This window comes from Felis catus, chromosome A2, assembly GCF_018350175.1.
Source record: "Felis catus isolate Fca126 chromosome A2, F.catus_Fca126_mat1.0, whole genome shotgun sequence".
Lineage (NCBI taxonomy): Eukaryota > Metazoa > Chordata > Mammalia > Carnivora > Felidae > Felis > Felis catus.
The window spans coordinates 150,346,793-150,373,780 of NC_058369.1; the positions used below are offsets into that span (position 1 = coordinate 150,346,793).

At 40.3% G+C, this 26,988-nt stretch overlaps 1 long non-coding RNA gene across 1 annotated transcript; it reads right to left on the bottom strand.

Moving 5' to 3' along the window:
- Window positions 1-235: 235 nt before the first annotated feature.
- On the bottom strand, window positions 236-1,697 carry LOC102902658. Its single transcript, XR_439841.4, has 4 exons — window positions 1,359-1,697; window positions 1,161-1,265; window positions 941-1,081; window positions 236-297 (listed from the first exon to the last, which is right to left on the bottom strand). It is a non-coding gene; the product is annotated as an uncharacterized LOC102902658 (long non-coding RNA).
- Window positions 1,698-26,988: the final 25,291 nt, after the last annotated feature.

Below are 26,988 nucleotides of genomic sequence, written 5' to 3' on the forward strand. Positions count from 1 at the left end.
AATAATCATACATTTTTTTATGGTCAGGTTTTAGTTTCCAAAAGCATTTTATTTGTTTTGTGTTATTGAAGCATAATTGACATATAATATTATGTTAGTTTCAGGTGTCAAAAGCATTTTTAAAAACGTTGATGTTAGGGATGCCTGGGTGGCTCAGTCCGTTGAGTGTCTGACTCTTGATTTGGTCTCAGGTCGTGATCCCAGGATAATGGGATTGAGCCCCACAGTGGGCTCCATGCTGAGTGTGGAGTCTACTTAAGATTCTCTCTCTCTCCCTCTGCCCTTCTCCGCCACTCTCTTTTTTAAAGTAAAGAAAGAAAAGAAAAGAAAAACTTAAAAACAAACAGACAAACCTTGATGTTCTTTAATCTTCCGAATGCCTTGTGAAGCAAGGCAAGTTTAGAATGAGGAAAGAAACTCAGAAAGGTTACATTTGTCCATCCATCCACGTATTTATTCCCCAGACATTTATCAAGTGCCCATTATGTTCTAGCCACCACAGCAAGATTACAAGAAGTTTGTAAAGTAGGTGTTATCTTTCTTTTATAAATAAGGAAGTGTAGTCCTGAAGACTACATTAACATTGGCACTGTGACACACGTGCACATACACACACTCTCACACACACGCACACATGCACGCCTGCGTACTATACATGCATGGTATATGTCTGGGCCCCACATTATCTATATTATCTATTTTTCTTTCAAAGGTTGGAATTGAAACAGTCATTTTCTTGCTGCCTCATGGTTAAATTTCACAGGCCTGCGTGCTAGAAAGGAGTTACCCATGATATCCAGTTAGGAATTAACTAGTAGTTGAGTTCTTGGTTCCCATTATGATATCCTTACCAAGATGCAGGTTATGTGAAAAAAATCAGAGTGACATTCATGCAAAAGGAGTCATGACCAACAATAGGAATGAAAATAGAAATAAATACCTATTAGAAAATGAGATCATCCTTGGAGAGTGCTTTGAGATCTTTGGGGAAATGTGGTTGGGGTGGGGGAGCATGCTGGGGCACCTTCCCTCTGTGGGTTCCAGACATTCCGGGCTCCCAGCCTCACAGCTATGGAATGTCCTGGAATGTGCTCGAATCAGTATGGGCTGTGGAGCCTGGGAGCAGTAGGGCTCTGCTAGCAGGGGCTGGTCTGGCCTACCTGGGATCTCTGGTGTGGTTCAGCAGCCCCCAGGCCTGGAGGGGAAGAAGCTACTAGGAAATGCAGATCTTGTCATTGCATGCCTCCTTGAGAGCAAAGGTCAGCCTGGAGCAGAAAGAAGATAGTGGTTGCTCTGTCCCACCTTAGCGTAATATCCAACAGAAGCTATCCAAATGCTTCCCTGACCCCTGTGCTTACTGAGAGTTAAAAACAATGTCTTATCTTCTTTCTTGTCAGTGGGCATCTTCTCTCTAAGCAGTCTTCTATTTAAGATTATGAATGAAGAGAAATTGTGGGACCCTGGTAGTGAAAGGTAAGGGGTGCCGGTAGTGGAAAGAGAGGCAAAGTATTTGGTCCTCTGTCTCTGACGTTCCTTGGGACTCTCCTACCTACCTCTCTGCCCCAGTTTTGCAGACACGAAGGCCAGCCTCTCTGCAGCAGCCTTTTAAAGTGAGTCAATAAGAGAGGAGAATTGGTATACTTATCAGGGCAAAGACTTCTCTTTCTTTCCCAGGGAGGCCTTAGAGACTTCTACGTTTCCCAGCACTTCCCAGAAGTGAGCATGGGGGAAGGAAAATTACTGCTTGGAGTGCAGTTGGCAGTGGCTTGGGATCAGCCCCCTTGGGCCTGGCTTGGTGCCTCTACGGAGAAGCATCTTTAACTTTCATTGCCAGAGGGTGTTTTGCTTCTAGCGAGGGGGAGGAGGAGATAGAGGAAATAAAAGCACAAAAATGAAAAACAAAGAATTCCTGAAGGTCCGATAAGCAGTTCAGCTATGCACCAAAACATAAATATTTGGCCAAATTAGTTACTCCAAATGCTTCATATTTCTAAAATTGAACCACAGTTCTGTGATACTTTGAAGTTTTTCAGCTCTTGACAATCCTGTGCAAATCTAAGGGGCATGGGGATTGGAGTTCATTTCCTTCCCTGAGATCCCATCAAATACTTAGCTTTTTTTTTTTTTTTGATGCCTGGTAAAATAATTTTGCTGTTTTCTTGGTCCTCTCTTTCCAAATGGAGATGTTCTCTGTGTGGTCACTCAAGTCAGCATTTTATCAATGAACAAGCAACAAGCAGCATGTGCTGGAACATATTAGGTTGGAATGGGTTAGAAAAGCTCTAATGGTGATTAAAATGTCTTCATCCGTATATCCTTATATCTGCGATAGTGCTGCTATCTAATTTCTGTTCGCCTTTTGTTGAATTCACCTTTGGAGATTTGCATGATGTTAGTCATAGAGCTTCTCACAAATACAGGACTCAAATCTAATTTATTTATGCATGACAAAAATTATTTGTTCCCTTGGGCAAAAGAATTAGCATCTATAAAATTGAGTATTTTATACTCAGTTGAGTTGGTTAATTTCCTCAGTACTTTCCCCTAGTAAGTTCAGTGAAAAACAGCCAATCAGATCAGCTGTTTGCTCTCACTTAAAAAATAAGTGGAACGCATTAATGTCCAGAAAACAGTGGACCCTCTTTTCCTTTAGCATCCATGTTTGAGGGTATTAATTAAACAAGGAGGCCATTAGACTGAAGTTACTTTAATGCCTTAGCAAGCAGTGCAAGCAAGCCCAAACCTAAGCTTGCACTGCTTCAAGGTTAAGCAATCAAAACCTAAGGGCAATCTATCACAAATGAGGCTTTCCCAGATAAAGCAACTGTGTAAGCTATAGACAGCCTGGTAATTTCCACGCTCTGTTTCTGCTTCTGTAAAGTCTGCCGGCGCTCTTGTAGGTGGTGGAGACTCCTAACTACTTCTGGTTTGACACAGACTAATATGAATTGGTTTTTGCTCAAATAAACTCTTAGAAATTTAATATACCTCAGTTTATCTTTTAACAAGGGGGAGGCTCAAGGACCTTAGCCAATAGGAAACTTTTATTCTAGCAGCAGTTCATTGTACTTCAAAGTAATGAGAACTGTTTTCATTAAAGCAGACAATGGGTGGTGTTAGAACTGTTACTTTCTAGACAGAGTGGCTGAGGAGACATTCAAGCTTGCTCTTCAACCTGAAATCTTTTTACGTCATTTCTAGGAAACAAGATGAGAGACTGCTTCCAGATGTTTCTGACAGGAGTCAGTGTAGCTTAGGGTTCAGGTTAGTTATTTAATGGAGAAAAATCAGAGGCCCTGCCTCTTTATAGAGTTGGCTTTAATCATTAATTCTCGTCTATGAGGAACTACTGTTGGGGTGAGGGGAGAAAAAATGAGGGAGAGAGAGCAAGATTGATTGTGTAATTTTATATAAGGAACATTGGACCATATTGAAAGCACAGGAGGCATTACCTGAATTATTCTGAAACTAGCCGAAATCAAAGTATGCCAAGTAAGCTCACAGGAACAAGATTCTTCTGGAAATATTATCTGTTAGTCTTCGTGGTCACTATAACTTCTTTTCCCCAAAGGAGATTCTCTCTTCCCTTTCTAAGCCTATGAAGGCCCTTCTGTCTTTGCTCTTCAGAGGGTGGTGGAAATGCCTCTTCCTCCCGGGAGCCTTTCTTGGAGAAGGGAGGTGGCACTCCTCCCCTTCTCTGGACTCTCACAGATGCTTACCTTTTTATGGCACTTACTTAGTTGTACCACGTATCGTGCAATTCATGTTCATGTCTCATCCTTCTACATACCTCATGTGATCATTAAGCTTCTAGAAGAGAAGATCTGTGATATATTTTACTTTGTACCTCCACATTATTTAGCACAGTACTTTGTGCCTTAAAGGGCACACAGTAAGTGTGTGTTTATTAATAAAATAAATGCATCCAAAGCCAGGCCTGCTGCACAGCAGTAACCTGCAACCTAATGTTCTTACAAGTAAGGGTAACAGAAAGTTAAAACTTCACTTTTCAAGTTACTTAAATAAACACTTCCTTTATATTTTCTTATCAAAGCTCAGTATCAAGCATCTTAAATTTGGTCAGAATTGACTGAGAAGTTTAGAATGTAATAGTTTAAGTAAACATTTTTCTTTTTCTTTTTGTCTTTCTTGGGAACAGATGACACTTTACTGGACAAAAGGGAAAATATCTGGGTGGGAGAAATAGGGTGGGGCCGGTGAAGCCTGAATTCTGTTACTAGATTTAGTTAAAAATACCAAACTGTGCTCAAGAACTCTGGATTGAACTCACTCTGTCACACAGTACTTAGGGGCGCCTTCCTGGAAAACCAAAATTAGAAAGATTTGGGAGCTGAGAGTTAAGCTGAACAAAAGGTACCTATTTTATCAAAACATACACAAGAGGGTGAGCTTAACCTAAATTCTTTTTTTTTTCTTTTTTTTATTTAAAAAAAATTTTTTTAACGTTTATTTATTTTTGAGACAGAGAGAGACAGAGCATGAGTGGGGATGGGGCAGAGAGAGAGGGAGACACAGATTCGGAAGCAGGCTCCAGGCTCCAAGCTGTCAGCACAGAGCCCTACGCGACGCTCGAACTCGTGAACCACAAGATCGTGACCTGAGCTGAAGTCGGATACTTAACCGACTGAGCCACCCAGGCGCCCCTTAACCTAAATTCTTAGGGGCAATTGCAGCTCTCCTAAGACGTGTCTTCTCTGATAAATTTTCCCTGGTTACATTAAACATGGGGTGGGGGGTGGGGGGTGGGGGACAGTTGTTGCTGTTGTTTCGCCATCCCAGAAATAGCAATTTAAAATATACTTTGTCTCCGGGGCACCAGGGTGGCTCAGTCAGTTAAGCATCTGACTTCGGCTCAGGTCATGATTTTGTGGTTCGTGAGTTCGGGCCCGTGTCAGGCTCTGTGCTAACAGCTCAGAGCTTGGAGCCTGCTTCAAATTCTGTGTCTCCCTCTCTGCCCACCCTCCCTCCCCGGCTTCTCTTTCTCTCTCTCTCTCTCTCTCGCTCTCAAAAATAAATAAACATTAACTTTTTTTTTTTTTTTTTTTAAATATACTTTCCTTGCGGTGCCTGGGTGGCTCAGTTAAGCTTTCGATTCTTGGTCTCAACTTAGGTCATGATCTCACAGTTTGTGGGATCAAGCCCTTCATCAGGCCCTGCACGGTCAGCCTGGGATTCCCTCTCTCCCTCTCTTTCAGCCTCTCTCCCACCCCCCCCCCCACTTCTCTCTCAAAATAAACATTAAAAAAAATATGTATATGTACTTTTTCTCCTTTTAGTATTCTAGAAGTTATGCCTTTCATCTTCAGATTGTTCTTTATAATACCTGGTGTGAGGTGGTCTTAGTATGTGAGTAATAAGGAGATGGAGAACTAGTTGTAGAAGAATTAGAAGGAGAAAAGAGAAACTTGGAAAGAATTCCTGTCCTTTTTTTTTGTTGCTCAGTGTCCAAGAGTTTTGCAAGACTTCGGAAGCCTTTTTGTTGGGATGATGGTAGAATTTATTTTTCAGTTTGTGATATATTGTGTTATCTGTCATGGTTGTGTGGGTTTGATGAAGCAACTGCCACTAGTTCGGAATGACTGGAGAGAACCTCTGGGCAGTCCGTAGAAAGAATCTAATTGGGCTAAAATCTCCAGCAATGATGCCTTCAGGGCTCAGAGCTTGGATTCTGTCATTTGAATATTACTGCGGTTTGGACTTTTTGGGAAGGAGGAAGCTAGTGAGAAATAATATCTGAATAACTAGAGATTAGTCAAATGAGGCTAGAGAAATGTAACGAGAAAAAAGGCTTCTTTTTCTCCACAAATACAAAGAAATACCTGTCAGCCTGGAACCAACAACGGAAATGGTACAAGGGTGCAGAACAAAGAATGGGACTTTTAAGGAACAAATCTAGAAGGGCAAGCTAAAGGGCAGTTGTGGAATGGATCTAGCCTCAGAGGATTTCTGGAAGCAGAGGGTCAAGATACACCTACAGCCAGCAACTCAGGTGGCCACTATGACACTGTGAAGGAATTTTGTTTAGCCAACCCTGGGGGGGGGGGGGGGAGGGTGTTTTTCAAAGTTCCAGAAGACGGCAGGAAGGTTCAGGGTACTGTGTACAGATTTCGGAGGTGCTAGAGGTGCAAAGGTAGACTACATTTCTATAATTTAATTTAGAGAACAGACCCAGGTTTCTAGAGGTCAGGATTAGACAAAAAATGTTGTTGATCTCACAGAAAGCGCCTTCTCAGACCTCTTTAGGGAATGCAGTTCACAGTAAAGTGATGCAATTCCACAAGGGGACCAGTAGGCCCAGGTGTCTGGAACCACAGGAGTCTGAGAAAGACTCACACTTCAGAAACCCAGAATCAAGTGTTCTGTGATGTGAGTGCTGGGAACCCTCGGGTCATGGTGGGTACTGTCTCTCAGAGTCCTGAGATCTAATAATCACCTGTGTGGACACCTCTCCAGTCTATGACTTCCTCTGCCATGTTTCTACCCATTGATGATCCAGCCTCGGCTCTAAATCCTCCAGTAAAATGACACTTAGCACCTTACCTTCCTCTCCACATACCTGGCCTTTCCTTGATCTTCTTCTTGACCAGAAAATTCCTTTTAAAAACCCCACTGGTTTCCCTGGACACTTTTTTCTATTTTCTGCTCATTTAAGGATTTAGCATTCCTAATGTTTTCTCTATCAGTTAGTGTTCATTTAAGAGACAAAAAACCCTAACTAGTTATTTGAACAGAGAGAATTTAATAGATTTTTTAAAAACCATTAATGAGACACAGAGCTGTCAACAAGGTAAATGAAAGGGTAGAAGGAGAAAGCTATGATATGGAGGAGACAACAACGGGAAGCAGCTACCACACGTAGGATTGAAAAAACAAAGGGAAGAGGCTGGGAGTGTTAATTTTAGAACTTAAGGTAGGGCTCCCACAGAGCTGAAATTCACATTTCTGAGGAGAAGGGGCTGCTTGGCTGGTGTTGGAGACTCTGAGCTTTGGAGGAGTGGTCTCAGGAGACCTGGGTTTTTGAAGAAGGAGCCCAGATAGGTGTTTGGGGCCTTGGAGGAGGCTTGATATGGCATCTATTGGAAAAACCGCAAACTGTATTCACCTGCTGCTTCAGGAAGGAACTGCTATTGCTGGAGTGAACTCAAGACCTGATGGTGGACAGGAAAAAGCAAGCCTCTTCTCTTTCTTCATTCAGCCTCATGGTCACCCTCTGGCGCCCCCGATTGTAAGTCGAACCAGGAGCCTGTGGTCCAAGCAGAGTCACAGCCTCAGCATCACACAGCCTCAGCATCACAAAGAAGAGGGAAGGGTGGATCTGGAGTTGAGAGGTAAAACCTTAACCTGCACACTCTCCTTCTAGCTTGTTGGGGAAACACCTAGTTCTTTCCTGTTAGAGCCATGTATTATTGATTACAACTAGAACTGTGTTTGAGGCCTTTCCAGGTACCTTTTCTTGGGAGGGAGAACCATGCCTTTCCTTCCTGGACTTTAAAAACTTCTGCCTTCCTGAAGTCTAAGGTATATGCTTGATTTTGCTTATCCCTTTCATATCTAGCTATTAAAAGAAAAAATGTCGACTTCCACTTTCTTTTGAAAGGTGAAGACAAGTCAAGAACATGTCTACCCCTCCATATAATATCTGTATCCAATTATCAATTCTAGATCTTATTCCTGTATTAGTTTTATCTGTCAGAAATGTGTAATTGTCTCCTTCTGACTAGGTGGCCCATAGCAAAATTCCAAAACAAGTCATTTGTCTTCTCTAACTCACCCATTCTGTCCTGTGTTGCCATTCAAAGGTTACTCACGTGAGTGGCTTCTTGACATACAGTATTACTCAGTCTCACCCTATTTCAAGACTGCTGTTTAAGAATAGGATATACTCTTCCGTTGTTGTATTTCAATCTGGATTCCCTCCCCACCATGTCTCAAAGATCACGTTAGGGTGTAATCTTAAGCTTACTTTGTTTATAACACATAACTTGGCAGGTTAGGGAGACAGTATGGTATCGTGGGGGCTGTGGACCAGATTGCTTTTGTCTAAAACCTTGTTTTCCTACTTACCAGCTCTATGTGTTTTTGTACAAGTTACTTAGCTTCTATAAGCCTCATTTTATTCATTTGTAAAATGGAAGTAATAATAGTACCTCCTTTATAGGACTGTTTTTCAGTCTAAAAGCAATACACAGATAATCAGTTCTCAATCAGTGACAGCTATTATTCGTATAAAGATCCTGAGGCTATAAGTATTATTTCCATCTCTCATCTCCCAATATTTTTGCAGTGTAAAACACTAGGCACTTCACATACTTTTATTCATTTTCTCATCTTGTTGTCCTCTAAAGGTACCATTTTTTCATAGGTTTATCAAGGCAGTTGTCTCTTTTTCTTTCTTTATTTAAAGTCTTTCAATGAGGTCATTTAGACTCTGGTCAGATATCCTTCCCAGCCAAGAATCCATCATTCATCCCAGTACCCAACACCATGGTTTTTTTTTGTTTTTTTTGTTTTTTAATTTTTTTTTCAACGTTTATTTATTTTTGGGACAGAGAGAGACAGAGCATGAACGGGGGAGGGGCAGAGAGAGAGGGAGACACAGAATCGGAAACAGGCTCCAGGCTCCGAGCCATCAGCCCAGAGCCCGACGCGGGGCTCGAACTCAACGGACCGCGAGATCGTGACCTGACCGAAGTCGGACGCTTAACCGACTGCGCCACCCAGGCGCCCCGGTTTTGTTTTTTTAATCACATTTCTCATGATGATCTCTCTATTGGGACATTCAGCTCTCACATCTTCCTTTCTAGGCCAAAGCCCTGACTGTTGGTAGAGAAAAGCATAAGTTCATCATCTGTGCTTATTGAGTCCTTTGATTCCTTGCCCAAGGCCTCAAAATGTCTATTCAGATAATGTCATTCATGAAGCATTTTAAACTTAGTTCCTGCTAGGAGGAGATTTCCAGGAGGAAGTTAATAGGGATCATCAAGTGGCAGAGGAATCAGAGAAGCAGACCTGAGAGCTTAAGGGAATAGCCTTCAAGAGCTTGGTGATTCATCTTGGGTATGTGACTTGGACAGGATGCTTTTTCATACAGGTTGAGTAGGGCATCTTGAGCCTGTCAGAAAATGAAGCTATCTTCAGAATGCCAAAGAAATATGCTATTTCGTCAAAATAACCACTCAAATAATTTCCAAGTTAATTTATTTTTCATTTGGTGTTGGCATTCACACATCCAGCCCAAGACTCTCAAAGGAATAAATTATTATTTCAGCATGTAAAGGTTTAGTTTTTTCTCTTGGGAGAAGAAAGCCATCCAAATTATAAAAGTAAAAATATATATTTTATAGTGAGACCTTCATAAATCTACTTCCATGGGCCAGAGAAGAGGCATCAGGAATGCCTCTTTAGGGGAATTTCATATGTGTCCATGCATGTAGAGTTCAGGCTTTAGAAGATAAATGTGTCAAGAATGTGTAACTGCTGCTGAGTAATTATGCAACTTATATTTCTGCCAATAAATTTCGGGCCTGATTTATGTCAGATCAGACTGTAAATCAATGTTTGCACCAATTATCAAAAAGGCATTTTATAATCTTGAATGTATTATTTTCAAAGAGAAAATAAACAGGGGAATGTTATTTAGGTCTATGCTGCAAACTCTGTTGGAGGTTGGAATGGGCTGTGGTGGGGAGTCTGTCTGGATAAGACTGAGCTCTGAAAAGAGAATTTTTAATCTAAGGGTCCAGAAATTATGATGACTTTATGAACCTTGGGCCTGAGCTCTCATGTGAAAAAATAATGAGAGGAGCCATCTTAATTCTTCTAGAAAAAAATGAGTATATCCTCTCATTTACTAAAGTAATGAGATAAAATTGTTCTGTAGGGAATGAATTCTCAGGAATCTCCACCCTGTATACCCCTCAACTGTGCCAGGTGCCAATTACCCAGTCTAAATTTGTAAGACCTGGACAGTGCATCTTAGTGCTGGGAAATCGCCTGGGGAGTTTTGGAAACTACTGATATCTGGCTGTACCCAAGAAATCTTAATTTAATTGGACTGGGGTGCAGCCTGGGTATTGCTAGTTTTTTGTTTTATTTTTAATTTTAGTTAACTTACAGTGCAATATTGTTTTTAGGAGTAGAATTCAGTAATTCATCACTTGCATACAACACCCAGTGCTTATCACAAGTGCCCTCCTAATACTCATCACCCATCTAGCCCATCCCCCCACCCATCTCCCTCCATCAGCCCTTGATTTGCTGTCTATCATTGTATGTATGTATATATGTGTGTGTATACACACACACACACACACACACACACACACACACACACACACACACACCGTATCTTTCTCTGTTCATCAGTAAATGGACATTTGGGCTCTCTCCATAGTTTGGCTATTGTTGATGATGATAACACTTCTATAAATATTGGGGTGCGTGTATCCCTTTGAATCTGTATTTTTGTATCCTTTGGGTAAAGACCAAATAGTGCAATTGCTGCATCATAGGGTAGTTCTACTTTTAGTTTCTTGAGGAACCTCCATACTATTTTCCAGAGTGGCTGCACCAGTTTGCATTCCCATCAACTGTGCAAGAAAGTTCCCCCTTCTCTGCATTGCCAATACCTGTTGTTTCCACAGTTGTTAATTTTAGCCATTCTGACAGGTGTGAGGTGGTATCTCATCGTGGTTTTGATTTGTATTTCCCTGATGATGAGTGATGTTGAGCATTTTTTCATGTGCCTGTTGGCCATCTGGATGTCTTCTTTGGAAAAGTGCCTATTCGTGTCTTCTGCCCATTTCTTCACTAGGTTGTTTGTTTTTTGGGTGTTGAGTTTGATAAGTTCTTGATAAATTTTGGATACTATCCCTTTATCCGATATGTCATTTGCAAATATCTTTTCCCATTCCATAGAAGGCAAGGGAAACAAAGGCAAACATGAACTGTTGGTACTTCATCAAAATAAAAAAACGTCTGCACAGCAAAGGAAACAATCAACAAAACTAAAAGACAGCCTATGGAGTGAGAGACGATATTTGCTTGTTTTTTTAAAGCACACTGGAAGAGAAGCATTGGTCGAGGTTGACTGCCTGGAAGTGGCATTTACCTTGTGATAACTGTAGCAGAGTCCATTAGCAGGAATGTGAAACAGGGCTACAGTGGAGCTCTTCCTCATTGCTGTCCTGTTTCCTCGGTGCTCCTCATTCTCCTACCTTGTAGCATTGGCCCTTGACTTTAGATGATCTTGTATCTGTTGCCTATAATTTCATACTTCTGATTCCCAGGTGCTTGCTGGTCTTTCCCCTGCCTGCTTTGACTCCAGAAATTTGTATTTTCCTTCCGAGTGTTTGTCTACTCTATTGCAAACTCTGGCCTCCTGATTTCCTAGCTGCCTTTGCAAGCCCCTCCAGCTGCACTGACTTGAGGCAGGTGTCTGACTCAGTTCTCTTCAGTTGGTGCAGGAGGCTGGGACCTCTCCATAGGTAGCCCCTGAATATATTTGTTCAGCTTGTGACTTCTGTGGGTTGGGATAAGGTCCAGGCCTATCCATCTAGATAGTAGTCTTCTTGTTTTAGGAGACAACAGTAGTGTGATTCTGGATCAGAACAGCCTGGGTTTGAGTCCTGGGCAGGGAGGTCACAACAGGAAGAGAGAAAAAGCCTAGATGGCCAGGAGCCAGGTTCCCAAGCCAGGGGCCTGAGATGTGGAAAGGAGGAAGCAGGGAAAGAAATGAATAACAAGTAACACAATCTTTAGGTAAACCTAAGTATGTATAATAATTGTTAGTGTTGGTTACTGTAGCTCATTCAATTGCCATTGTCATTTAAAAAATTCTGCAGTGTGTCTTCTTTGTGACTTTTAAATAATATCCTTGTCTCAAGTCACAAGCAGAATGGAAGTGTAAATTTTTTTAAATGTCAAAAAACTAATATATATTTTTAACAATTCAAACATTAAGAGTAAACTATCTCTCTTACTTTCTCTAAAATAAAAAAAAAATTCAGTGGGGTGCCTGGATGACTCCGTTGGTTGAGTGTCTGACTCTTGATTTCAGCTCAGATTGTGATTCCAGCATCATGGGATTGAGCCTCCCACTGAACTCTGCACTAAGCATGGAGCCTGCTTAAGATTCTCCCTCTCTCTTTCTCTCTCTCTCCCCCTCCCTCTCTCTCATTCTCTCACTCTCTCGCTGTCCCTCCCTCCCTCCCTCTGCCCCTCTTCCCTGTTCATGCTCTTTTTCTCTAAAATCAAAAAAAAAAAAAGTTTTAAAAGTAAACTAAAACCCACTATTGATTTCTATGCCCAATTCCAGTCGACTCCCAGAGGTACCTCTGTTAACACAGATGTAGTCCTTCTAGTGCTTTTACATACTATATATATGTATATTTATATAATATTCCTATATAAAAATAAAATATGCATTTTTAATTTACATGGGTGTTATCACATTCACAGTTCACCTAGGAATGCAAGAGAATACCATTTCACCATACCCTAACCAATGCTCATATCACACCGATATGGTTTATTATTGTTCCAATATGCATTTCTTTGATTACAGGGGACATTGAACATCTTTGTATATGCTGTTACTTGGATTTCCTCCTCTGTGAATCCACTTTTCATATCTTTTGCCCACTCGACCATTGGGGGTCTTATTGACCTTTTTATTGCTGTAGGAGTGCTTTATATATTATGGATTCTGACTCAGGCAACTTTAGGGACACCCCATGTTGTAGTCTACTTGAATAGCTCCTCCTGGTGGTGTGCAGTACACAGCCTGTGCAGCCGTTCCTGGTTGTTTTGAATCTTTTGTTTGTGATGAATTATATAAATATTTTATCCTTAACCTGTCTCTGTCTTTTAACTTTGCTTGTGTTATTTTTCACAGTAACAAAATCATTTATTTTTTTTAGTTGTATCTGTTAGTCTTTAACTTTGTGTTGTTTGCCTTCTTGGTTGTACTTAAAAATGGGCTTTCCTACAACATTTTCCCGTATTTCCTCTGATTGCTTTCATAGTTTTTGTGTGCTATATCTTTAATGTACCTGAAAATTATTAGTGAATGATGTGAAATAGGAATTTTTTTTCTAATGGATAACCAAGAGTCCCCACAAATTATTGGATAGCTGTCCTTTCCCCCCTGTCTAAAAATACTACCATTATTATATATTATTTCCCCTTACATTCATGAGTCAATTTTAGGGCTCTGAATTCTTGCATTTTTTTTTTAATTCTGTTCTTATGATTAAAGTAATATTAAAGGCGCCTGGGTGGCTCAGTCGGTTGAGCGTCCGACTTCAGCTCAGGTCACGATCTCGCGGTCCGTGAGTTCGAGCCCCGCTTCGGGCTCTGTGCCGACAGCTCAGAGCCTGGAGCCTGCTTCTGACTCTGTGTCTCCCTCTCTCTCTGCCCCTCCCCCATTCATGCTCTGTCTCTCTCTGTCTCAAAAATAAATAAATGTTAAAAAAAATTAAAGTAATATTTGAAGGAAGTATTTAACTACACCAGTCAAGTGTAATCACTGTCTGTTAGTGAGAGGTTGATATTGAAATAAAATCCACACTCTACATTGATTTTAATCCATAGGGTAGAACATAATGTTGTAGTAAATTATGTATAAATTATATGGAGTTCTCACTTCTGAAAGGAGACTCATCTATCTCAATAACTTGTTTGCCATCTTTATAAAGCCCCACATTGAAGAACCCTGTCTAGAAAGTCTTATATAGTCAGAACTGGTAGATCTTATGTGATTCTTAGACACAAGACACAGGTGCCCAGTTTAGCAGCTAACTTGTTTTGTTTCTTCCTGAATATTGTGCTTGACTTGAAAGCTCTTAACTGAATTTAACCACATACGTAGTGAACTAATACAAGTTAATTAGTATATCCTTTGACTTTAAATGAATTGGTCACTGCAACAAAAGTGCAAAGATATTATAAATACATGAGCTTTTACACGGGGCCATGAGAACCTTAAACACGGGCTACATCTGATAGCAGTGTGACAAGTAGGAGGCACTGAATAAATATTTGGAGTATGAATGAAGCTAACATCCAGCTTAACTTTGAAGCAACATTTATGCTTTCTTTTTTCTCGGCACTTTACTGATTTGCTTCATTCAGAGTAGCTCTTTTGTTCTCACTGCTTTATGACATATGATACTAGAACTTGGCATGAATCTGGCTTTCTTAGCCAGAAAACTTGGAGTCAATTTAATTCTTTTCTTTGGGATTTATTTAAACCCAAGATTTAATTATTTGGTTATTGGTTAAATAAGAAGCAACCTGAAGTATAGCTCTTATTATCTATATTAACTTTCCATATGGACCAAAGAATGAAAACTACACTTACTTTACTCTCCCTTCTCTCCAGGCAGCACTGTCTACGTAGAATAGAATGTGAATGGCTCTCTGGAGTTGCTCAGTACACAGTATTGTCCTCCTTCCATCCCAACCCCCATGCTCTGTCTGTATTTTTCTAATCCAAAAGAGCCGCTTGGCCCTGACTAGCCTGCTGTCTGCTGGCTTGTAGACAGATAGACTCTGTAGCTCCATGTCACTTGAAGACCTCATTCCATATACTACAAAGATTATTCGTGAAAATAGCCCAGAGACTTTCAGCAGTTTCCAGCTCTGAGTTCTTATCAGAGCTTTTCTTAAGAGTTCAAACTGTCTCCTTTGTGACTATTTTAAAGATATGGGGTATAGTAAGACTCTTTTCAAATGGTTATATAGGATGATAACTTGCCTACTCACATAAGGTTTAGTACCACTGATGATGCATGAGTGTTTTGATGGCAGCAGAAGATGTGCTTCTGGAGTCAAACGTACGGTACAGAGATTCTGTTCAGTGTAGCAAGCATAGTCTACATTTACACACCAAGAAGCTTCCCATGAGTATATTCTGCATGCTGGTGTTTTTAAGTAATACTGACGTAATCAGACTGTTGTATGCAACTCTGTTCTTTCTTAAAGCATGTGTGAGGTAATGCAAAGTCAAAGTCAAAACTCCTACTAGACTCATAGATTCTTAGGAGTGAAAATGCCTTAGAGATCTTTTGGTCTAACCATCTGAATTTAGAATTGGAATGACTTCATTGTTGACTGATTATATAAACATAACTATATTAAGCATACTAATAATGATAGTGAATAAATGAAAATTAATGTACATATAAACTTTAAATGAAGTGATCATTTGGGATATATCTGTAAACACATGAAGTTTGCTCTCTTAAAAAAAACCAAACAAACCCATAGCACCTATTGGGTGTGTGAGAGTGTATGTTTGCATTTGTGCAGTGAGAAAAATGTGAGGTGGAGAGGTTACTGATTACCACCCATTCGACCGATATAGGAATGGTTAAAATGTGGAACAGTTTCCAGCTACACGTGGAATTCTGGCTGGCTGCTTTTCTACTTCAAAGTCTGTTTTATTTTGTGAAACACTTTCTTATCACATTTATTTATTATTCCTCAAAGGGATGCTGGGAAGGAGGCTGCCTTTATTGCTATTCTCATGTTGACATGTGAGAAAACCGAGTTCACACAGAGCTTACATTCTCTTCCTGGAAATATATACTTAAAATAACCCACAAGATCCAGCCTCTCTCTGTCACTCAGCTCAGCACCCTCTTTTCTTTCCTTTTCTTCCAGTCCTAGGGCCTTTCACACACATGAAACTGATGTCACATGGAAATCCCCCATATCAAAGTTTGTGTAGAAATCCCCATGGGACACCGGATTAGGCATTTTCCCTGTGTGCCTGGAAATATACCCACACGGGATGACACCTCTAACCTTGGGAAGAATACCTACGATACAAAAAGTGTACAATTAACAGAACAGAGTTGGTTGCCTACAATGGGGAGGAGTGAAAAAGAGGATGTTCTGAAAATAACAAGAAGTTCTGTTTTTGCTTCTCCCCACCCGCACCCCTTGCCCCAACCCAGTTTTCCAACAGATATCTTATTCCAACATTTAAGAAAAACTTTAGTGTTTTCCTCTCTGCACTCAGTGGAATTTCACCAATTTCTTTGGAATGACAAGTATCAGAAAAAGTTTTGTGGTTGCTGAAATCACTGTTCCATAATCTATGAAGAGTCAAGATCTCATAGAAAGAAAATTCGCAGTAGATTAACTTAAAGTTAAAAAAATGAAACTGGTAGTCAGGAGGCCACTTGGGTTTTAATCTTAGTTCTGTACTGATAATGATAATCACTCATAGCTAAGTACCTCTTAACAATTGATAAAGCGTACTTACATTTATTAATCTATTTGATCTTCACATCAACTCTTCAAAGCAACTGTTTTACAGATAAGAAAACTAAAACTCAGAGAACTTAAATGACTTTCTAAGGTTGTTTTACCTGTAATCTGTACTCTTTCTGTGTTCTGAAGGCAGGTGCTTAACCTATCTTGCTCCCCATAAGTGAATATTTGCCAGCTATATGAGGGTGTTGTAAGAAAAGTGGTGATAATATGGGTGGCATGGTTATTTGGAGTAAAAGTGCTAAATATATAAATAAATACATAATAATGAATAAAATTATTAATTTACACATTAAGTAATGACTTTAACTATAATTATTAAAGCATTAAATACGTTAACATAAATAGGTGTATTAATATATGACAATGAAATAATACAAAAATTATATATATATATATATAGATACCATTATTTGTATGTTTAGTTTATTATTTATTATTACTTCTGAAATATTTGCAACCAGGTCTTTGCAGTTTGTAAACTGTCTTAAGTGGATGGTATTTAGCAGGGCCTGACCATTAGACACCCTTCTCTGTGAGCTTCCCAAGGAAAATAATATGTACAGAATTCAGGGTCAGGCAAAGGATCATTTCATTTATTAGCTGGAGCCTTGACCCCAATCCAGGGTATGTGCCAAGTGAGCTCGGCTGCATTGTAATTGAATCTACAATTGAATCTTGAATCTTATCATTCCATTGAGGAAGGCTAGTCCAAAGCTCACCAGCCTGAAAAATGAAAAGGAAGTAGAAGAAAGGCGTGGCCAGGTGCTCTCCTGAGCATAGCCCCGGCTCTCCTTAACACTCGAGCCTGGTAAAGGTAGAGCATCTGACCCCAAATATATATGCCCTAAAGCTTCAGCCTCTAACATCTGGAAGATGTAGCCCATTTCCAAAGTAAGAAGAATCCCAAAATTTGAGAATGCTATCAGGAAGTCGAAATTCTCTAAAATTCATTCATTCGTCCCATAACATTCTATGCTAGGCATTATACCAGGTGCTGGGATATAGAGATGAGTATTTGCTTAATATGCAGAGAGAGACAGATAGACATACTGTGAATAATCAATTTAAATGAAAATTTCCCAGAAATTAGCCATTTGGCAGAGTGATTAAGAGATACAGAGGTGGTCTTTCCGAGGGCATGGATTCATATAGAATACCAGGAGATAATTCAGTTAAAAATAATACATGAACAAGGTCTATAACGTGAAAGAAGGCAATGTAGATGTCCCAGCAGGCAAAGAGAAGCCTGATGTTTTAGAGCTTCAAAAAGAAGAATATGCCAGGATTCCTCTAGTACTATTTTAGGAGCAGTTCTCCTAGCAATAGGGTCTAATTCTTCAGACAGAAATATTCCTAAGGAAAGGCAGTTTATTAGCCATCACTGGAATCACCCTCCAAGTTGGCCAGGTTCTTGGGCTTTGGGTCAAAACTTTTCCCTAACACCTCCTTTCTTTGTCCTGAAGGGAGATGCCTATTGGTCAGGAGCCTGGGTTCAAATGGCCACTTTAGTTTTTTGCCTTAGGATATGTATCCCACTTAAAGTTTAATAAGTTGGCACTCTAGTTTCTAAATCAACTCTGGCCATACTCATTTGTTTGTTATTTTTATTATGATTATTCCTTCCCCACCTTCTAGAAGAATCATATGAACTAAGTGTCCCCAAAAATCCATACATGGGTAGTTCTGTTCGAGGTATGCCTGGTATTCATGAGCATGTGGGAGGGCTGTAGTCCTTGGTTCCCTTCCCCCAGCCACCTGCACCTCTTAATTAGGGTAGCAGCAATAAGATTCCAGGGTTCCTGGCCTAGACCCAAACTTGCAGTCACCATTCCCTGAGCACTGACTTGAATTCTCAGTTTTAGTACCAGGTTTGTATACAGTTGAACGTAAATAATTTTTGTTAAGACATCTTAATTGTTTGTATTTTTAAATTCTGGTCCCAAAAGGCAGCATTGAGAGAAAGGGATTAAATGGGTATAATATATAGCCCATAATTTTAAGATATGGCCTCTGTTTCTAAAAGTTCTGTATGTCTTATTTACCACTGTGTCACTAGGACCTAATAGAGCTGACAACACATAGCAGGTACTCCAGAACTATCTGTTAATTATTAATTAACTATTAGCTAATTGATCACTCAGTCACTAATCAATCTAGGATATATATATATATATATATGTGTGTGTGTGTATATATATATACATATATATATATACATGTATATATATATATATATATATATATATCAAATCAAGTAATTCAAGTATGTAATTGATAAATAGAAAATGCACAGGTCTGACAGCAGGTTCTGTAGGTAGTCCGAGAATGGTTACTGACTGAAGGCTGAGATTTCAAGGACGGCATTGAGGTGCGCCCCGAGCTGGTAACAAAGGACAGCTAAGTGTAAAGGGGAGAGTCCCATGACTGAGGTCACAGGCAGAAGGTATGCCCCTTGACAAGAGTGGGGACGGGGTTTGCACTGATAATCTAGAAGAGGCAAGAAGAGGGGCCTCTTCTAGATCTTGGTAAGATTGTAGATCTTGGTAAGATGCTAAGCCAAGTTTTGACTTCATCCTTTTGGTAGTACGATGATATTGAAGATTTCCAAGCAAGGGAATTCATGATGAGAGCAAGAGATTGGAGCCAAATACATTTTTTTTTTATTTTTCATATCAGAAGAGGTAATTGCTGTAGACATGAGAAAAAATGAGACTTTTTTAAAAAAAAAAAACCCACTAAGAAAAAAAATGACCCCTCCCTCCTTGGTGACCTTCACTGGACAGGATTTTTATGACCGCACCTGCTCCGCTTCACTGCGCTTATGTGAGCACGTGTGTCTGCCAGCAAAAAGCAAGACCCTTTTAAGGGAAGAGGAGCCAACTTCTACAGCGTCCCCGTATTCCCAAGACTGAGAAAAGCTTCGCTATGGTAAAGGTGCTTCATAAAAGTTTGTCCCATCAGTAAACAAGCATTTAGTTCAGAAAGCAACTCCACCAACACTTGATCTCCTTTAATTCTTCTATCTGCCCTGTGAATTCTCTAAGAGAGAGATCAGGCCAGGGCACTGGGGGATGTCCTCACTGAGGAAAAAGAACAGGAGGAAAAATCTAAGAGGCCAGAGAAGTAAGACAACAGACCAGCCATCAGTGGCAAGAGCTACCAGAGATAAAGACAGAACCCAGGGGGGTCAGGGGATGCCGGGGAGGACTGCAAAAGGGTCCAGCTGCTCAGGGGTCACAGGCACCACCTCTCAGAAGAGGTCAGGGGCTGAAGTCAAAATGTTCAGGGACCAAGAAGTGAGGTCATGAAAGAAGTGGGGGTGGTGGGGCTGCATCATACATTAATCATTTGGAGAAATCTGACAGTAAAAGAAAAGACAGGCGTGAAGCTAGAGGAAGCTAGAGTCATCAGAGGTAAAACCGGGATGTGTGTATAGACACAGGAGGGCGGGGAGCAACATGAGGACAGTACGAGGGTGCGTGTGGTGGCACAGGTGAAGGCTCGGAAGGAGGGGACGTGGTGCGGTGGCACAGGCGTCTCAGACACACCCTCTCTATGATGTAAAGGGAGCACACGTCCAGCAGAGCTTGATGAGCGCTCAGATGCTTCTATGCTGCCGTTAGTTTGCATGTTCCAAACAGCCATCTTTCCCTGTGTATTAGCAGACTCCGCTATCTCTTTGAAAATGTTTTCTTTTCTTTTCTGTTTTTGATCTTAAAAATATCTGCCCCCCCAAGAGAAATCACTGCTTCTCAGATGACATTCTGCTAGGCCAAAGCTACAAAACCTCACCCAAAATAGATCAAATATTTTAAATGTTTTCTTATTTGCACCCTTCACAAGTATGTCTGCAATGCAAAGCCAATTATGAGATTGGCTTTTTTTCCCCCCTGAAATGAGAGAAGGATATGCTTTCTGGTTGGGAGGGGACACCAGGTCTCACCACACGGTCTTGGTTGGATTAGACAGCCTTCGTTAAGCATGAGACAGGAAAAGGAAACACACACAGCTGGGTAAACACATGTGGTGCAAAGGGGTCTCTCTTAGCACTTGCCATTTGAGAGTCCATCTTGTGCACATGTCTGAGCTTCTCCTTTAGACCAGCAGTTCTTTAAAGGTAGGTGTGGTGTTTTTACAAGATAATAAAAGGCATAGAGCCTAACGCTAAGCCTTGTAGGTAATACATGTTAAGAGGTTGGTTGCATGAATGAATGAATGAATGAATGAATGCAACTGTCTGAGAGAAATCTGGCTATGGCTCTGAGTGACTCAGATACCCATCAGAGACCAAGAGGGATTTCTCATGGATGGAAACATTTTACTTTCCCTGAGGGCAGAGCAAATCCAGTAGAAATGAATGTGGGAAGAGTGGAAATCGTGGAGACATCCAGTGATCCTCCCTAGATCAAGAAATAGGGAGACAGAGATTTCTGATAGGGAGACTGAAGGAATTGGCCACTCAGTGAGAGTGGGAAAAGGTAACATTTGTCTCATAAGCTCCTTCATACTGGGGCTTCTTGGATTACGCCCTCTTTCCATCTCAGGTCATCACCCTTATCCCAGACAACCAAAGCCCTTCTTCTTCCACTTGATGCTCTGAGAGACCAGCCTGTCTTTAATCCTTCTGTGCCCATCAAAGTGGATCAGAGCTGGCCCTCACTTTATCTGTACCCTATTCCTAAAACAGTTGGCATTAAGGCACTAAGTTAGACTATGGCTTAAGGTGTTAGCCTTAAAGAGTAACTGTTGATCCTATCATGTCAGACCCTTAATACAAAGGTGTGATTAAGTTGAGGACTTCATATTCAGGGCAGGTCCTCTCTCCCTGCTAGTCTGGTTGGTCCTGAGTGAGCTCTACTGATGCCCTCAGAACAAAGAAGGGCAGTGACCTTTCCCTGTATCACATAGGTGACCAGATACTAGCACCTTGGGGAGAGAAATCTCATTTGTATAGCAGTTTCTTAAAAGAAAAAAAAAAGTCTAAGGATAATGTACAATCTGTATATAATATATACTCTGCAGAATTAACAAATGTAATTGTTTTGTCATCATTACTTGAGGTCTTCTTTTATACACTTCAGATAAATTTCAAGTTTCTTGATTTTGTGACTAGTATCATTCTTTCTACCTTGTTACGGGTAACCACTATGTTGAATTTGGAGTGGTTCTAGCCTACTGTTGCCCGGAGCCATAAATAATTCATATGAATGGAATCATTCCAGCTGCAACTTGCTTTTTTTTTTTTTTCACATATGTTTTTGAGACCCAGGTGCATCTAATTCATTCATTTCAGCTACTATATAGTATTCCATCCTATACCATAGTTTATGTAGTGTTTCCCCTGCTGATTGCTGTAGGAATTTTGTGATATTGCTGTGACAGATAATACTCTGATGAGCTGCCCTTTACGTGCTTCCTTGCTAAAGAACATGAGTTTCCTAAGAGGATATACCTAAAAGTGGGATTGCTGGACAAAGAAGGCATATACTAAATATCACTGCCAAGTAACTCTGCAAAGTGTCCCAATTTACTTTCTTATCGAAAACGCATAGGATTCTGCACATTACCAACATCATTTAGTTTTACAAGATTAAATGTTTTTTTCTTTACCAATTTGTTGGCTGTGAGCTGGTGTCAGTGTTTTCACTTTCATTTTCCTGATTACTCATAAGGTTGAGCATCATTTCAAGGACTTTGGCCTTTGCATTTTCTCTTCTGTGGATGTTACATCCTGTTCCCATTTTGTAATAGTATTGCCCCTCTCGCTCTCTACCTCAATTGATTTTTAGGCATTCTTGGATATTCTAGATTCTAATCCTTTATACATTGCACATTTTCTCTTGGCTTGTCTTTTCACATTGTGTATGGTGACTTTTATTTAACAGAAGTTTTTCTGTCTTAACCAAACTTTCGTGAGTTTAACTAAATTTCTTTAGTTTACTTCTTAATATATACAAATATTAGTTAGCTTTTTCTTGGTAAAAAATGCTACAAAACCTCAGTGGCTTACAACAACAAACATTATTTCTTATGCCTTTTGCATAAGGCCTGGGTCAGTAGCAACTCTGATGGTCCTGGCTGGGCTCACTGGGAACTCAAGCTGAAAAGTGGACACGATCTGGGGTATATTGTTTTCCTGTGCTTCTGTAACAAATTACCACAAACTAGGTGGCTTAAAACAACAGAAATGTATTCTGCCACAGTTCTGGAGGCCAGGAGTCCAAAATCAATGTGTTGACAGGGTTGTTGGCTTTTTCTGGAGGCTCCGAGGGATAATCTGTTCTATGCCTCTCTCCTAGCTTCTAGTGGTGACTGGCAAACCTTAACATTCCTTGGTTTGTGGATATATTGCCCCCATCTCTTCCTCTGTCTTCACATCTCCTTGTCCTGTGTGTCTCAAATCTCCATGTCCTGTGTGTCTCAAATCTCTCTCTGCCTTTTTCTTATAAAGACACTTGCCATTGGATTTAGAGCCCAGCTAGATAAGCCAGTATGATCCCATCTTGAGATTCTTAACTGAATTACATCTTCAAAGACCCCCATTTCCAAATAAGGTCACATTTGCAGGTTCTCGATGAATGTGTATGTTCAGGGGGTGGGATGAGCCATTCAACCCACTCTGTGGTGCTTGTTGTCATGGCAAAGGGCAGACAGACGCTCAGGGGTAAGAACAAAATGTAATGCTCTTAAACCTTCCACCCTGAACAGGCACACCATCACCTCTGGTGCGTCCCATCATTCAAAGCAAATCACAGGCCAAGAAGTCCTTCTGAGAGCCCTGCAAAGGCACATGGCAAAGACTGAGTGTTTAATCCCATTGAAAGAGTAACTGATTAGTTGGCTACAATTATCCAGTCTATCACAAATTACCCTACTTTTAAAGTCCAATAATGCTCTGTGGCTTTTAACAAAAAGCGGTAACCATCCTCCCTACCCATTCTCATACCTGACCACCCACCAAGCAGTAGCTATCATCTTTTTCACAGTCTCCTTTTCTGGGCTTTAAATGTTGGGGTGTCGTTTTGTGCAGCCTTCTCTTCACTGTTTGCTTTCTTCCAGGTAACTTAGTCCTAGTTTAAAACACTATCTAGAAATAGATGACTCTCAAGCCTCATCTCTCCCTAAAACATCAGATTTGTATATCACACTACCCATCTGCACCTCCACTTGAATGCCTTTGGTCATCTTAATATGCCTAAATTATGTCTAATGCGATTCCCACACCTCCTTGCAAATCGACACTTCCCTCAGTGGTCCCTGCTTATTAAATTACACCACTGACTCAGCTCTTCAGCCCATAAAAGGAGATATCTCTGATTCCTCTCTGTTTCTTATATTCCTCGTCCAAACCAGCAATGAGTCCTGCTGTGTCCAAAATCCAATACTTTCTCAGTCCCCTGACCACAACTGCCCTCGTCCTGGCCAACACCTCCTGCCTGTAAGGAGGCAATAATTTCCCCTGCTTCTACACTGGTAAGCTCCCAGCTCGTTCTGCAGGACGACGACCAGAGTGATTTTTTTCTCTCCCCACTCAACACCTCCCCGTGACTTTCCATCTTATTTAAAATAAAACTCAAAGTCTCTACCATGATGATAAGGCTCTAGATGATCCTATCTGCCGTTGGGTGATCACTCCTCCCCAATTACTCTGCAATCTTTCTTGTTCTTTAATACGCACCTGCTATATTCTTGCTGTCAGGAATGTCATTGCTTTGTATGGTCCCAGTGCTTGCCCCTTCATTTTATGCATCTCCGTTGCAAACTTCTTCATAGAGGACTTCCCTGATTTTCTCTATTCCATTACAATTTCTTTATAGCATTTCCCACTGCCTGACATTAATACATTTATTAGTTAGTGTATTTATCTGTCTCCCTCCATCAAAATGTATTTGGCTCGCAACGCCTAGAACAGGCCCTGGCATGTGGTAGACACTCAATAAATATTTTTTCAGTGAATGAATGAACTATTTTTTGGGGGGGATCGGGGGAGGGTGGTATTTGTTTTCATATCCTTAAATAAATTGCTAACTCTACTATTTATTAAAATTTCAGTACTAGATATTAACTATTGATTTCCTGCTAAACAAAATGAGGGTTTAGCTCTCTTATCCACCATCATCCTACAAACATGTTCTTGCTTGTTATCCTTGGAATCTAATTACATCATTGTTTTGGTGAAATCAAAATACAGTATTTACATTATTATGACTGTAAATTTTTCTCACAGTTGAACTATATGGTATACAATGATCCCTTTTCCTTTCTCATATAAACATTTTGTTTATCCTGAAATTATAATGACCTCAATCTTACACTTACTCATTTCCATGTACCTATCACAGATGCTTTCCCCAAGAAAAAATCAGGTAATCTGTCTACCTGATTTTCCTGAAAACGTCCTCTCTGGATCCCTCTGCTTCAGTCTTTACTTGTTGCTCTCTTGACCAGCTGTTATCCTGGAATTTTCTTTCACTGTCATCATGGGACTACCCTTCACTTCTGTCGTAGTTTTGTACTCTCTATTTTCTGATCCTTATCTTCTGTCTCGGTTTCTGGTTTCAACCCCAACTCCTCCCCCACCTTTGGATGGAACATAAAACCCAAGAACTTGATAACTTCAGAATTAAATATGTTTTCATTCATTGTACTAGATGCCCAGTGGGCCCTTTGAATCTGGAAACTTGTGTCCTTTAGGTGTGGGAAATTTTAATGTTTTATTTCTTTGATAATTTCTTTCCCACAATTTTCTCTTTCCTCTTTTTCTGGAACACTCAGATGTTGGGTTTTTTATTGATTCTTTAATGTTATTTTCTTTTTTCCATCCTTTTTCTTCTAATTATCTGGCAGGTTTTTTTTTTTAAACTTTATCTTAACATTTCTTGAATTGAATTTTTATAACTTTCTGCCACAGTATTCTTCATTTACAAGAGCTTTTCCTCATCTCTGAAAGTGCCTTCTTAAAGCATCTTTCTCCTTTGGTGGCAACAGTATTGACTCTTATCTCTCTGTGAATAGTAATTATAATTTTCTTGAACTGTTCTTCTGTTTCTCACCTTGCCTCTTTTTCCTCTGAATTCCTTTTTCTGTTGTTCGAGTCTCTCAGACTGTCTCCTTAACTTGATGTTCATATTTTTAAGTGTGAGGTGCTAAACAGCAGATTGGGAGTTCCTGTGCACAAGTTCACTAAAGGGCCTTGGGCAATGAGCCAGAAATTTCAGGGGTCCCTCAGTGTCTATGCCTTTAGTTCTTTTTTCCATGGGCATGCCACTTTCCCTACAGTGAAATCCTCCAATTTCCTTTCTGCTGAGTACAAACCTGACTGTTGGTGTCCTGGTAACCTGCAGAGTGAGGAGACCGGGGATATTCCAGTGTTCACTGAGTATACTTACATTTCAACTTTGTTTTCAGTATGAAGCCTCTTCCCTGTCCACTGTTTCGCCATTCTGAGGGCAGCACTTGCCTTCAGAAAATAAACTTGGAACTTCTGTCTGATTGAAAGAGGGGTGTTCACCTACGTGTGTTGGGGTTCCTAGATCTGGGCTTTTAACTATTCCTTAGATTTTCTAAAAAAATTTTTTTCTAATGTTTATTTTTGAGAGAGAGAGGGAGTACGAGTGGGGGAGGGGCAGAGAGAGAGGGAGAAGGAGACACAACAGCTGAAGCAGGCTCCACACTCTGAGCTGAGCGGTCAGTCTGCGCAGAGCCCGGTGCGTGGCTTGAACCCATGAACCATATCATGACCTCAGCCAAAGTCGGACACTTAACCAGCTGAGCCACCCAAGTACCCCCCTTACGCAGATTTCCAATCAAACCTGTTTTCTGCTCCATCCCTCACCTCAGATTCCTGGGGCTTCCAAATCCTGTTTTTCCTGGTTTTGAGACTTGAATTGGCTTCTTTCTCATCCACCGGCCCTTCTACTCCACAGGGCCAGAGTTCAGTTTCTTAGTTCTGTTAAGTCAATTACCAGCCATCTGTCCATTTTCCATATTCCAAAATTTGGCTGACATCTAGACTCTGTGTTGACTCCCTTCCAGTATTCTTTGCCGTGTAGGATTTACTGCTGATTTTTTATTTCTGTGCTATCATTTTGGTGAGGTTTGGGAAGGAGCAGAAATAAATGCATATTGTGCATTTACTCTATTAAATCTAGCCATCTCCTCAAAGTTTTCAGTGTTTCCATCTGAACTTCTGTTTTTTTATGTTGAAGAATCCTTCCATACTCCATTATAAAATTATTCACCTACAGCTTTTCCTAATCATCTTAAAGTTGTTTTTTTTTCCCAATGTAATCTAGTTTCTTTTAGTATGGGGTGGGAATTTTGAATCTAATTTTATTGATTCTACATAATCGATGGTAACCTTACCACTAATAGAATAGCCCACCCTTTTCTTCCTCATTGGTTGTGTCTTTGCTATTATTTTAGAAGTTTCCATATATGCTTGGGGCTGTTTCTAGGTTTTCCACTTTATTCTAATAATCTATTTGTCTATTCCCAGGGCAATAATACTCATCTTAACTAGAATTGCTCTATAAAAATCTCAGTCCTTATTTTTAGATCTTTACTTTTCCATCTGAATTTTAGGATTGTTTTGTTAAGTTCTACAAAATATATCATTTAGGGATTTTAGTTGGAATAATAAATGCTACATAGGTTAATTCAAGGAAAATTTTCATCTTTATA